Source organism: Syngnathus scovelli, unplaced genomic scaffold (genome assembly GCF_024217435.2).
Source record: "Syngnathus scovelli strain Florida unplaced genomic scaffold, RoL_Ssco_1.2 HiC_scaffold_71, whole genome shotgun sequence".
Taxonomy (NCBI): Eukaryota; Metazoa; Chordata; class Actinopteri; order Syngnathiformes; family Syngnathidae; genus Syngnathus; species Syngnathus scovelli.
Window position 1 is genome coordinate 51,858 of NW_026061654.1, and position 10,643 is coordinate 62,500.

The following is a 10,643-nucleotide window of genomic DNA, read 5'->3' on the forward strand; positions in this document are numbered from 1 at the left end:
CCAAATTGGCCCGCGGACCAGCCGGCGGGACCTCCGTGACCGCCTATCCGCCTCCGCTGGTTCCCCGGTCGGCGTGGATTCCGGACCGCGACCGCTAAATTACGGGACCCAAAATGGCCCGCGGACCAGCCGGCGGGACCTCCGTGACCGCCTATCCGCCTCCGCTGGTTCCCCGGTCGGCGTGGATTCCGGACCGCGACCGCTAAATTACGGGACCCAAAATGGCCCGCGGACCAGCCGGCGGGACCTCCGTGACCGCCTATCCGCCTCCGCTGGTTCCCCGGTCGGCCACAGATGACGAATATTCGGCCTCTCGCTCTGGAAGTCCTGCCGACTTAGCCGAAAATTTTCTAAGTGCCATCGGCTCTCGCTCGGAAAAGTGTCCGCCTCGTCTGGTTCCCCAGCTCGGCCTCAGAATTCGAAAATTCGGCCTCTCTGAGGTACCAGGGGTAGGCTTTATGTACTTGGTCCCCCCACTTAGTGTACTCATCACTTTACCCCCCTTTCGCAAAATATAGTCGGCACGTATGTGCAGAACTGTTTATTTTCATTTTAAAAATTTTCTAAGTGCCAGCGGAAGCTGTCACACGAACTGTCCGAGCTACCACGGTGCCCATCCCGGGCAGTGACGGCAAAAGGCCGATGTGTGTTTGATGGAAGTCTGAATAATTTCTAAGTGCCAACGGCTCAACCGCCGTAAAGTGTCCGCCTCGGCTGGTTCTCCCGGTCGGCCCGAACGAGCGAAAATTCGGCCTCTTCCCCTGGAGGTCCGGAACATTTTGGCGAATATTTTCAAAGTGCCAACGGCTGTTGCGCCGTAACGTGTCCGACCCGGCCGGTTCCTCCGGTCGGCCCGAACGAGCGAAAATTCGGCCTCTTCCCCTGGAGGTCCGGAACATTTTGGCGAATATTTTCAAAGTGCCAACGGCTGCTCCGCCGTAAAGTGTCCGACCCGGCTGGTTCCTCCGGTCGGCCCGAACGAGCGAAAATTCGGCCTCTTCCCCTGGAGGTCCGGACGACTTTGGCGAATATTTTCAAAGTGCCAACGGCTGTTGCGCCGTAACGTGTCCGACCCGGCTGGTTCCTCCGGTCGGCCCGAACGAGCGAAAATTCGGCCTCTTCCCCTGGAGGTCCGGAACATTTTGGCGAATATTTTCAAAGTGCCATCGGCTCTTCCGCCGTAAGGTGTCCGACTCGGCCGGTTCCTCCGGTCGGCCTGAACGAGCGAAAATTCGGCCTCTTCCCCTGGAGGTCCTGTCAAGTTTAACGAATATTTTCTAAGTGCCATCGGCTCTTCCGCCGTAAGGTGTCCGACTCGGCCGGTTCCTCCGGTCGGCCTGAACAAGCGAAAATTCGGCCTCTTCCCCTGGAGGTCCTGTCAAGTTTAACGAATATTTTCTAAGTGCCATCGGCTCTTCCGCCGTAAGGTGTCCGACTCGGCCGGTTCCTCCGGTCGGCCTGAACAAGCGAAAATTCGGCCTCTTCCCCTGGAGGTCCTGTCAAGTTTAACGAATATTTTCTAAGTGCGAACGGCTCTTCCGCCGTAAGGTGTCCGACCCGGCCGGTTCCTCCGGTCGGCCCGAACGAGCGAAAATTCGGCCTCTTCCCCTGGAGGTCCTGTCAAGTTTAACGAATATTTTCTAAGTGCCATCGGCTCTTCCGCCGTAAGGTGTCCGACTCGGCCGGTTCCTCCGGTCGGCCTGAACAAGCGAAAATTCGGCCTCTTCCCCTGGAGGTCCTGTCAAGTTTAACGAATATTTTCTAAGTGCCATCGGCTCTTCCGCCGTAAGGTGTCCGACTCGGCCGGTTCCCCTAGTCGGCCAAATAATGTGACAATTCGGCCTCTCGCTCTGGAAGTCCGGCCAACTTCTGCGAATATTTTCTAAGTGCCATCGGCTCTTCCGCCGTAATGTGTCCGACTCGGCCGGTTCCTCCGGTCGGCCTGAACGAGCGAAAATTCGGCCTCTTCCCCTGGAGGTCCTGTCAAGTTTAACGAATATTTTCTAAGTGCCATCGGCTCTTCCGCCGTAAGGTGTCCGTCTCGGCCGGTTCCTCCGGTCGGCCTGAACGAGCGAAAATTCGGCCTCTTCCCCTGGAGGTCCTGTCAAGTTTAACGAATATTTTCTAAGTGCCATCGGCTCTTCCGCCGTAAGGTGTCCGACTCGGCCGGTTCCTCCGGTCGGCCTGAACAAGCGAAAATTCGGCCTCTTCCCCTGGAGGTCCGTTCAAGTTTAACGAATATTTTCTAAGTGCCATCGGCTCTTCCGCCGTAAGGTGTCCGACTCGGCTGGTTGCCGATGTCGGCCAGAACAAGTGGAAACTCGGCCTCTTCCCCTGGAGGTCAGTTGAAGTTTAACGAATATTTTCAAAGTGCCAACGGCTGCTCCGCCGTAAAGCGTCCGACTCGGCTGGTTCCCGATGTCGGCCAGAACAAGTGAAAATTCGGCCTCTTCCCCTGGAGGTCCGTTCAAGATTAACGAATATTTTCTAAGTGCCAACGGCTGCTCCGCCGTAAAGCGTCCGACTCGGCTGGTTCCCGATGTCGGCCAGAACAAGTGAACATTCGGCCTCTTCCCCTGGAGGTCCGTTCAAGATTAACGAATATCTTCTAAGTGCCAACGGCTCTTGCGCCGAAAAGCGTCCGCCTCGGCTGGTTCCCGATGTCGGCCAGAACAAGTGAAAATTCGGCCTCTTCCCCTGGAGGTCCGTTCAAGATTAACTAATATTTTCTAAGTGCCAACGGCTCTTGCGCCGAAAAGCGTCCGCCTCGGCTGGTTCCCGCGGTCGGACACAAAATGTGTCAATTCGGCCTCTCTGAGGTACCAGGGGTGGGCTTTATGTACTTGGTCCCCCCACTTAGTGTACTCATCACTTTACCCCCCTTTCGCAAAATATAGTCGGCACGTATGTGCAGAACTGTTTATTTTCATTTTAAAAATTGTCTAAGTGCCAGCGGAAGCTGTCACACGAACTGTCCGAGCTACCACGGTGCCCATCCCGGGCAGTGACGGCAAAAGGCCGATGTGTGTTTGATGGAAGTCTGAATAATTTCTAAGTGCCAACGGCTCAACCGCCGTAAAGTGTCCGCCTCGGCCGGTTCTCCCGGTCGGCCCGAACGAGCGAAAATTCGGCCTCTTTCCCTGGAGGTCCGGAACATTTTGGCGAATATTTTCTAAGTGCTAACGGGTGCTCCGCCGTAAAGTGTCCGCCTCGGCTGGTTCCCCCGGTCGGCCAGAACAAGTGAAAATTCGGCCTCTTCCCCTGGAGGTCCGGAACATTTTGGCGAATATTTCCTAAGTGCCAACGGCTCAACCGCCGTAAAGTGTCCGCCTCGGCTGGTTCCTCCGGTCGGCCAGAACGAGTGAAAATTCGGCCACTTCCCCTGGAGGTCCGGAACATTTTGGCGAATATTTCCTAAGTGCCAACGGCTGCTCCGCCGTAAAGTGTCCGCCTCGGCCGGTTCCCCCGGTCGGCCAGAACAAGTGAAAATTCGGCCTCTTCCCCTGGAGGTCCGGAACATTTTGGCGAATATTTCCTAAGTGCCAACGGCTCAACCGCCGTAAAGTGTCCGCCTCGGCTGGTTCCTCCGGTCGGCCAGAACGAGCGAAAATTCGGCCTCTTCCCCTGGAGGTCCGGAACATTTTGGCGAATATTTCCTAAGTGCCAACGGCTGCTCCGCCGTAAAGTGTCCGCCTCGGCCGGTTCCCCCGGTCGGCCAGAACAAGTGAAAATCCGGCCTCTTCCCCTGGAAGTCCGGCCGAGTTAAGGCAAATATTTCCTAAGTGCCAACGGCTGTTCCGCCGTAAAGGGTCCGACTCGGCTGGTTCCCGATGTCGGCCAGAACAAGTGAAAAATCGGCCTCTTCCCCTGGAAGTCCGGCCGAGTTCGGCGAATATTTCCTAAGTGCCAACGGCTGTTCCGCCGTAAAGAGTCCGACTCGGCTGGTTCCCGATGTCGGCCAGAACAAGTGAAAATCCGGCCTCTTCCCCTGGAAGTCCGGCCGAGTTAAGGCAAATATTTCCTAAGTGCCAACGGCTGCTCAGCCTTAAAGTGTCCGACTCGGCTGGTTCCCGATGTCGGCCAGAACAAGTGAAAATCCGGCCTCTTCCCCTGGAAGTCCGGCCGAGTTAAGGCAAATATTTCCTAAGTGCCAACGGCTGCTCAGCCTTAAAGTGTCCGACTCGGCTGGTTCCCGATGTCGGCCAGAACAAGTGAAAATCCGGCCTCTTCCCCTGGAAGTCCGGCCGAGTTAAGGCAAATATTTCCTAAGTGCCAACGGCTGCTCCGCCGTAAAGTGTCCGCCTCGGCCGGTTCCCCCGGTCGGCCAGAACAAGTGAAAATCCGGCCTCTTCCCCTGGAAGTCCGGCCGAGTTAAGGCAAATATTTCCTAAGTGCCAACGGCTGTTCCGCCGTAAAGGGTCCGACTCGGCTGGTTCCCGATGTCGGCCAGAACAAGTGAAAAATCGGCCTCTTCCCCTGGAAGTCCGGCCGAGTTCGGCGAATATTTCCTAAGTGCCAACGGCTGTTCCGCCGTAAAGAGTCCGACTCGGCTGGTTCCCCCGGTCGGCCAGAACAAGTGAAAAATCGGCCTCTTCCCCTGGAAGTCCGGCCGAGTTAAGGCAAATATTTCCTAAGTGCCAACGGCTGTTCCGCCGTAAAGAGTCCGACTCGGCTGGTTCCCGATGTCGGCCAGAACAAGTGAAAATCCGGCCTCTTCCCCTGGAAGTCCGGCCGAGTTAAGGCAAATATTTCCTAAGTGCCAACGGCTGCTCAGCCTTAAAGTGTCCGACTCGGCTGGTTCCCGATGTCGGCCAGAACAAGTGAAAATCCGGCCTCTTCCCCTGGAAGTCCGGCCGAGTTAAGGCAAATATTTCCTAAGTGCCAACGGCTGCTCAGCCTTAAAGTGTCCGACTCGGCTGGTTCCCGATGTCGGCCAGAACAAGTGAAAATCCGGCCTCTTCCCCTGGAAGTCCGGCCGAGTTAAGGCAAATATTTCCTAAGTGCCAACGGCTGCTCCGCCGTAAAGTGTCCGCCTCGGCCGGTTCCCCCGGTCGGCCAGAACAAGTGAAAATCCGGCCTCTTCCCCTGGAAGTCCGGCCGAGTTAAGGCAAATATTTCCTAAGTGCCAACGGCTGTTCCGCCGTAAAGGGTCCGACTCGGCTGGTTCCCGATGTCGGCCAGAACAAGTGAAAAATCGGCCTCTTCCCCTGGAAGTCCGGCCGAGTTCGGCGAATATTTCCTAAGTGCCAACGGCTGTTCCGCCGTAAAGAGTCCGACTCGGCTGGTTCCCCCGGTCGGCCAGAACAAGTGAAAAATCGGCCTCTTCCCCTGGAAGTCCGGCCGAGTTAAGGCAAATATTTCCTAAGTGCCAACGGCTGTTCCGCCGTAAAGGGTCCGACTCGGCTGGTTCCCGATGTCGGCCAGAACAAGTGAAAATCCGGCCTCTTCCCCTGGAAGTCCGGCCGAGTTAAGGCAAATATTTCCTAAGTGCCAACGGCTGCTCAGCCTTAAAGTGTCCGACTCGGCTGGTTCCCGATGTCGGCCAGAACAAGTGAAAATCCGGCCTCTTCCCCTGGAAGTCCGGCCGAGTTAAGGCAAATATTTCCTAAGTGCCAACGGCTGCTCAGCCTTAAAGTGTCCGACTCGGCTGGTTCCCGATGTCGGCCAGAACAAGTGAAAATCCGGCCTCTTCCCCTGGAAGTCCGGCCGAGTTAAGGCAAATATTTCCTAAGTGCCAACGGCTGCTCCGCCGTAAAGTGTCCGCCTCGGCCGGTTCCCCCGGTCGGCCAGAACAAGTGAAAATCCGGCCTCTTCCCCTGGAAGTCCGGCCGAGTTAAGGCAAATATTTCCAAAGTGCCAACGGCTGTTCCGCCGTAAAGGGTCCGACTCGGCTGGTTCCCGATGTCGGCCAGAACAAGTGAAAAATCGGCCTCTTCCCCTGGAAGTCCGGCCGAGTTCGGCGAATATTTCCTAAGTGCCAACGGCTGTTCCGCCGTAAAGAGTCCGACTCGGCTGGTTCCCCCGGTCGGCCAGAACAAGTGAAAAATCGGCCTCTTCCCCTGGAAGTCCGGCCGAGTTAAGGCAAATATTTCCTAAGTGCCAACGGCTGTTCCGCCGTAAAGAGTCCGACTCGGCTGGTTCCCGATGTCGGCCAGAACAAGTGAAAATCCGGCCTCTTCCCCTGGAAGTCCGGCCGAGTTAAGGCAAATATTTCCTAAGTGCCAACGGCTGCTCAGCCTTAAAGGTCCCGACTCGGCTGGTTCCCGATGTCGGCCAGAACAAGTGACAATTCGGCCTCTTCCCCTGGAGGTCTTTTCAAGTTTAACGAATATTTTCTAAGTGCCAACGGCTGCTCCGCCTTAAAGCGTCCGACTCGGCTGGTTCCCGATGTCGGCCAGAACAAGTGAAAATTCGGCCTCTTCCCCTGGAGGTCTTTTCAAGTTTAACGAATATGTTCTAAGTGCCAACGGCTGCTCCGCCTTAAAGCGTCCGACTCGGCTGGTTCCCGATGTCGGCCAGAACAGGTGAAAATTCGGCCTCTTCCCCTGGAGGTCCGTTCAAGTTTGGGGAATATTTTCTAAGTGCCAACAGCTGCTCCGCCTTAAAGCGTCCGACTCGGCTGGTTCCCGATGTCGGGCAGAACAAGTGAAAATTCGGCCTCTTCCCCTGGAGGTCCGTTCAAGTTTGGCGAATATTTTCTAAGTGCCAACGGCTGCTCCGCCTTAAAGCGTCCGACTCGGCTGGTTCCCGATGTCGGGCAGAACAAGTGACAATTCGGCCTCTTCCCCTGGAAGTCCGGCCGAGTTTGGCGAATATTTTCTAAGTGCCAACGGCTGCTCCGCCGTAAAGAGTCCGACTCGGCTGGTTCCCGATGTCGGCCAGAAAAAGTGACAATTCGGCCTCTTCCCCTGGAGGTCCTTTGAAGTTTAGCGAATATTTTCTAAGTGCCAACGGCTCTTGCGCCGAAAAGCGTCCGCCTCGGCTGGTTCCCGCGGTCGGCCGTAATAGGCGAAAATTCGGCCTCTTCCCCTGGAGCGACCTCCAAATTTGGGCGAAATTTTTTCTAAGTGCCTAAAGGTACCAGGGGTTTGGGTACCAGGGGTGCATTACCAACTGGTCTTTTGTCAACCCATGTACTTTTTCTAGAGTACATGGGTTGGTCCCCCCACTTAGTGTACTCATCACTTTACCCCCCTTTCGCAAAATATAGTCAGAACGAGCATGGGGGACGCAATTGTTTTCCATGCAAATCAATTGGGCCTGGTCCGAGCGCTGGTAACGGCCGCCAGCAAGCGTCCCCTGCTCGGATAGCAGAACTGAAGAAGGCACGGCACTTCCAGAGAGAGAGAGAAAATTTTCTAAGTGCCACATTTCTCAAAAATTTTCAAAGTGCCACATTTCTCAAAAAATTTCTAAGTGCCACATTTCTCAAAAAATTTCTAAGTGCCACATCTCTCAAAAAATTTCAAAGTGCCACATCTCTCAAAAACTTTCAAAGTGCCACATCTCTGAAAAACTTTCTAAGTGCCACGGCACGGCTGTGAAATATTCAAAGTCCTACAGGCATTGGCAGAATGCGCGGACGGCCGTCTGCTCCCGGCGGCCGCCGCGAAGCTACTACCCCCTCCCGGGGACGGCTGTCTGCTCCCGGCAGCCGTCCTTACCCCCCTCCCCCGTTTGCACCGCCTGAAGTTAGACCCGCCTTGGTAGGGCCCCCACCGGCCCCGGCTCGCCGGCGTTGGGTGGACGGTTCCTGCCCACTTGCGGGTCCCGGTCGCTTGGCAACCGACCGGGGAGGACCAGCCGCCTCCTTAAACACAGGCTGGAAGGGAAATCCGGTCAAGCTACGGAGGACCGGCCGCCTCCTTAAACACAGGCCGGAAGGGAAATCCGATCAAGCTACGGAGGACCGGTCGCCTCCCTAAACACAGGCCGGGCAAAAATCTGCGAATGGGCCCGTCAAGGGTAGTGGGTCATCCAAGGTGGGAGGTACCGGCCGCCTCCCTAAACACAGGCCGGGCAAAAATCTGCGAATGGGCCCGTCAAGGGTAGTGGGTCATCCAAGGTGGGAGGTACCGGCCGCCTCCTTAAACACAGGCCGGGCAAAAATCTGCGAATGGCCCGTCAAGGGTAGAAGGTCATCCAAGGAGGGAGGTACCGGCCGCCTCCTTAAACACAGGCCGGGCAAAAATCTGCGAATGGCCCGTCAAGGGTTGTTGGTCATCCAAGGAGGGAGGTACCGGCCGCCTCCTTAAACACAGGCCGGGCAAAAATCTGCGAATGGCCCGTCAAGGGTTGTTGGTCATCCAAGGAGGGAGGTACCGGCCGCCTCCTTAAACACAGGCCGGGCAAAAATCTGCGAACGGCCCGTCAAGGGTTCTGTCTCATCCAAGAAAGGGGTACCGGCCGCCTCAGAGGCCGGAGCGAAGGGGGCGAAAGGCTGTCGATGGGGAAGGATCGGGGCCACGGCTAATCTAGCGATGCCCGCGTCGGGCGGTCACTCCGACGAATGAGCGGGGCCGAATCCGGCGCGAGGCGGCCTTCAGGCACGTGGTTCGAGACGACCTCACCCGGCTCTAGCCCGGAGGATCGGAGGCAACGGCCGTCTCCTTAAGCTAAGGCCGGACGAAAATCTGCGGATGCGGTCCATCCAAGGCAGACGGAGGTACCGGCCGCCTCGGTAAATAAAGCCCGGGCAAAAATCTGCGAACGGCCCGTCAAGGGTTCTGTCTCATCCAAGAAAGGGGTACCGGCCGCCTCAGAGGCCGGAGCGAAGGGGGCGAAAGGCTGTCGATGGGGAAGGATCGGGGCCACGGCTAATCTAGCGATGCCCGCGTCGGGCGGTCACTCCGACGAATGAGCGGGGCCGAATCCGGCGTAGGCGGCCTTCAGGCACGTGGTTCGAGACGACCTCACCCGGCTCTAGCCCGGAGCGAATATCATCTCCAAGGTGTGGAGGCAACGGCCGTCTCCTTAAGCTAAGGCCGGACGAAAATCTGCGGATGCGGTCCATCCAAGGCAGACGGAGGTACCGGCCGCCTCGGTAAATAAAGCCCGGGCAAAAATCTGCGAACGGCCCGTCAAGGGTTCTGTCTCATCCAAGAAAGGGGTACCGGCCGCCTCAGAGGCCGGAGCGAAGGGGGCGAAAGGCTGTCGATGGGGAAGGATCGGGGCCACGGCTAATCTAGCGATGCCCGCGTCGGGCGGTCACTCCGACGAATGAGCGGGGCCGAATCCGGCGTAGGCGGCCTTCAGGCACGTGGTTCGAGACGACCTCACCCGGCTCTAGCCCGGAGGATCGGAGGCAACGGCCGTCTCCTTAAGCTAAGGCCGGACGAAAATCTGCGGATGCGGTCCATCCAAGGCAGACGGAGGTACCGGCCGCCTCGGTAAACAGAGGCCGGGCAAAAATCTGCGAACGGTCCGTCAAGGATTCTGTCTCATCCAAGAAAGGGGGTACCGGCCGCCTTACTAACAGGCCGGAGCACAGGGGGCGAAAGGCTGTCGATGGGGAAGGATCGGGGCCACGGCTAATCTAGCGATGCCCGCGTCGGGCGGTCACTCCGACGAATGAGCGGGGCCGAATCCGGCGTAGGCGGCCTTCAGGCACGTGGTTCGAGACGACCTCACCCGGCTCTAGCCCGGAGGATCGGAGGCAACGGCCGTCTCCTTAAGCTAAGGCCGGACGAAAATCTGCGGATGCGGTCCATCCAAGGCAGACGGAGGTACCGGCCGCCTCGGTAAACAAAGCCCGGGCAAAAATCTGCGAACGGCCCGTCAAGGGTTCTGGCTCATCCAAGAAAGGGGTACCGGCCGCCTCAGAGGCCGGAGCGAAGGGGGCGAAAGGCTGTCGATGGGGAAGGATCGGGGCCACGGCTAATCTAGCGATGCCCGCGTCGGGCGGTCACTCCGACGAATGAGCGGGGCCGAATCCGGCGCGAGGCGGCCTTCAGGCACGTGGTTCGAGACGACCTCACCCGGCTCTAGCCCGGAGCGAATATCATCTCCAAGGTGTGGAGGCAACGGCCGTCTCCTTAAGCTAAGGCCGGACGAAAATCTGCGGATGCGGTCCATCCAAGGCAGACGGAGGTACCGGCCGCCTCGGTAAACAGAGGCCGGGCGAAAATCTGCGAATGGTCCGTTAAGGATTCTCTCTCATCCAAGGAAGGGGTACCGGCCGCCTCTATTAACAGGCCGGAGCACAAGGGGGCGAAAGGCTGTCGATGGGGAAGGATCGGGGCCACGGCTAATCTAGCGATGCCCGCGTCGGGCGGTCACTCCGACGAATGAGCGGGGCCGAATCCGGCGCGAGGCGGCCTTCAGGCACGTGGTTCGAGACGACCTCACCCGGCTCTAGCCCGGAGCGAATATCATCTCCAAGGTGTGGAGGCAACGGCCGTCTCCTTAAGCTAAGGCCGGACGAAAATCTGCGGATGCGGTCCATCCAAGGCAGACGGAGGTACCGGCCGCCTCGGTAAACAGAGGCCGGGCGAAAATCTGCGAATGGTCCGTTAAGGATTCTCTCTCATCCAAGGAAGGGGTACCGGCCGCCTCTATTAACAGGCCGGAGCACAAGGGGGCGAAAGGCTGTCGATGGGGAAGGATCGGGGCCACGGCTAATCTAGCGATGCCCGCGTCGGGCG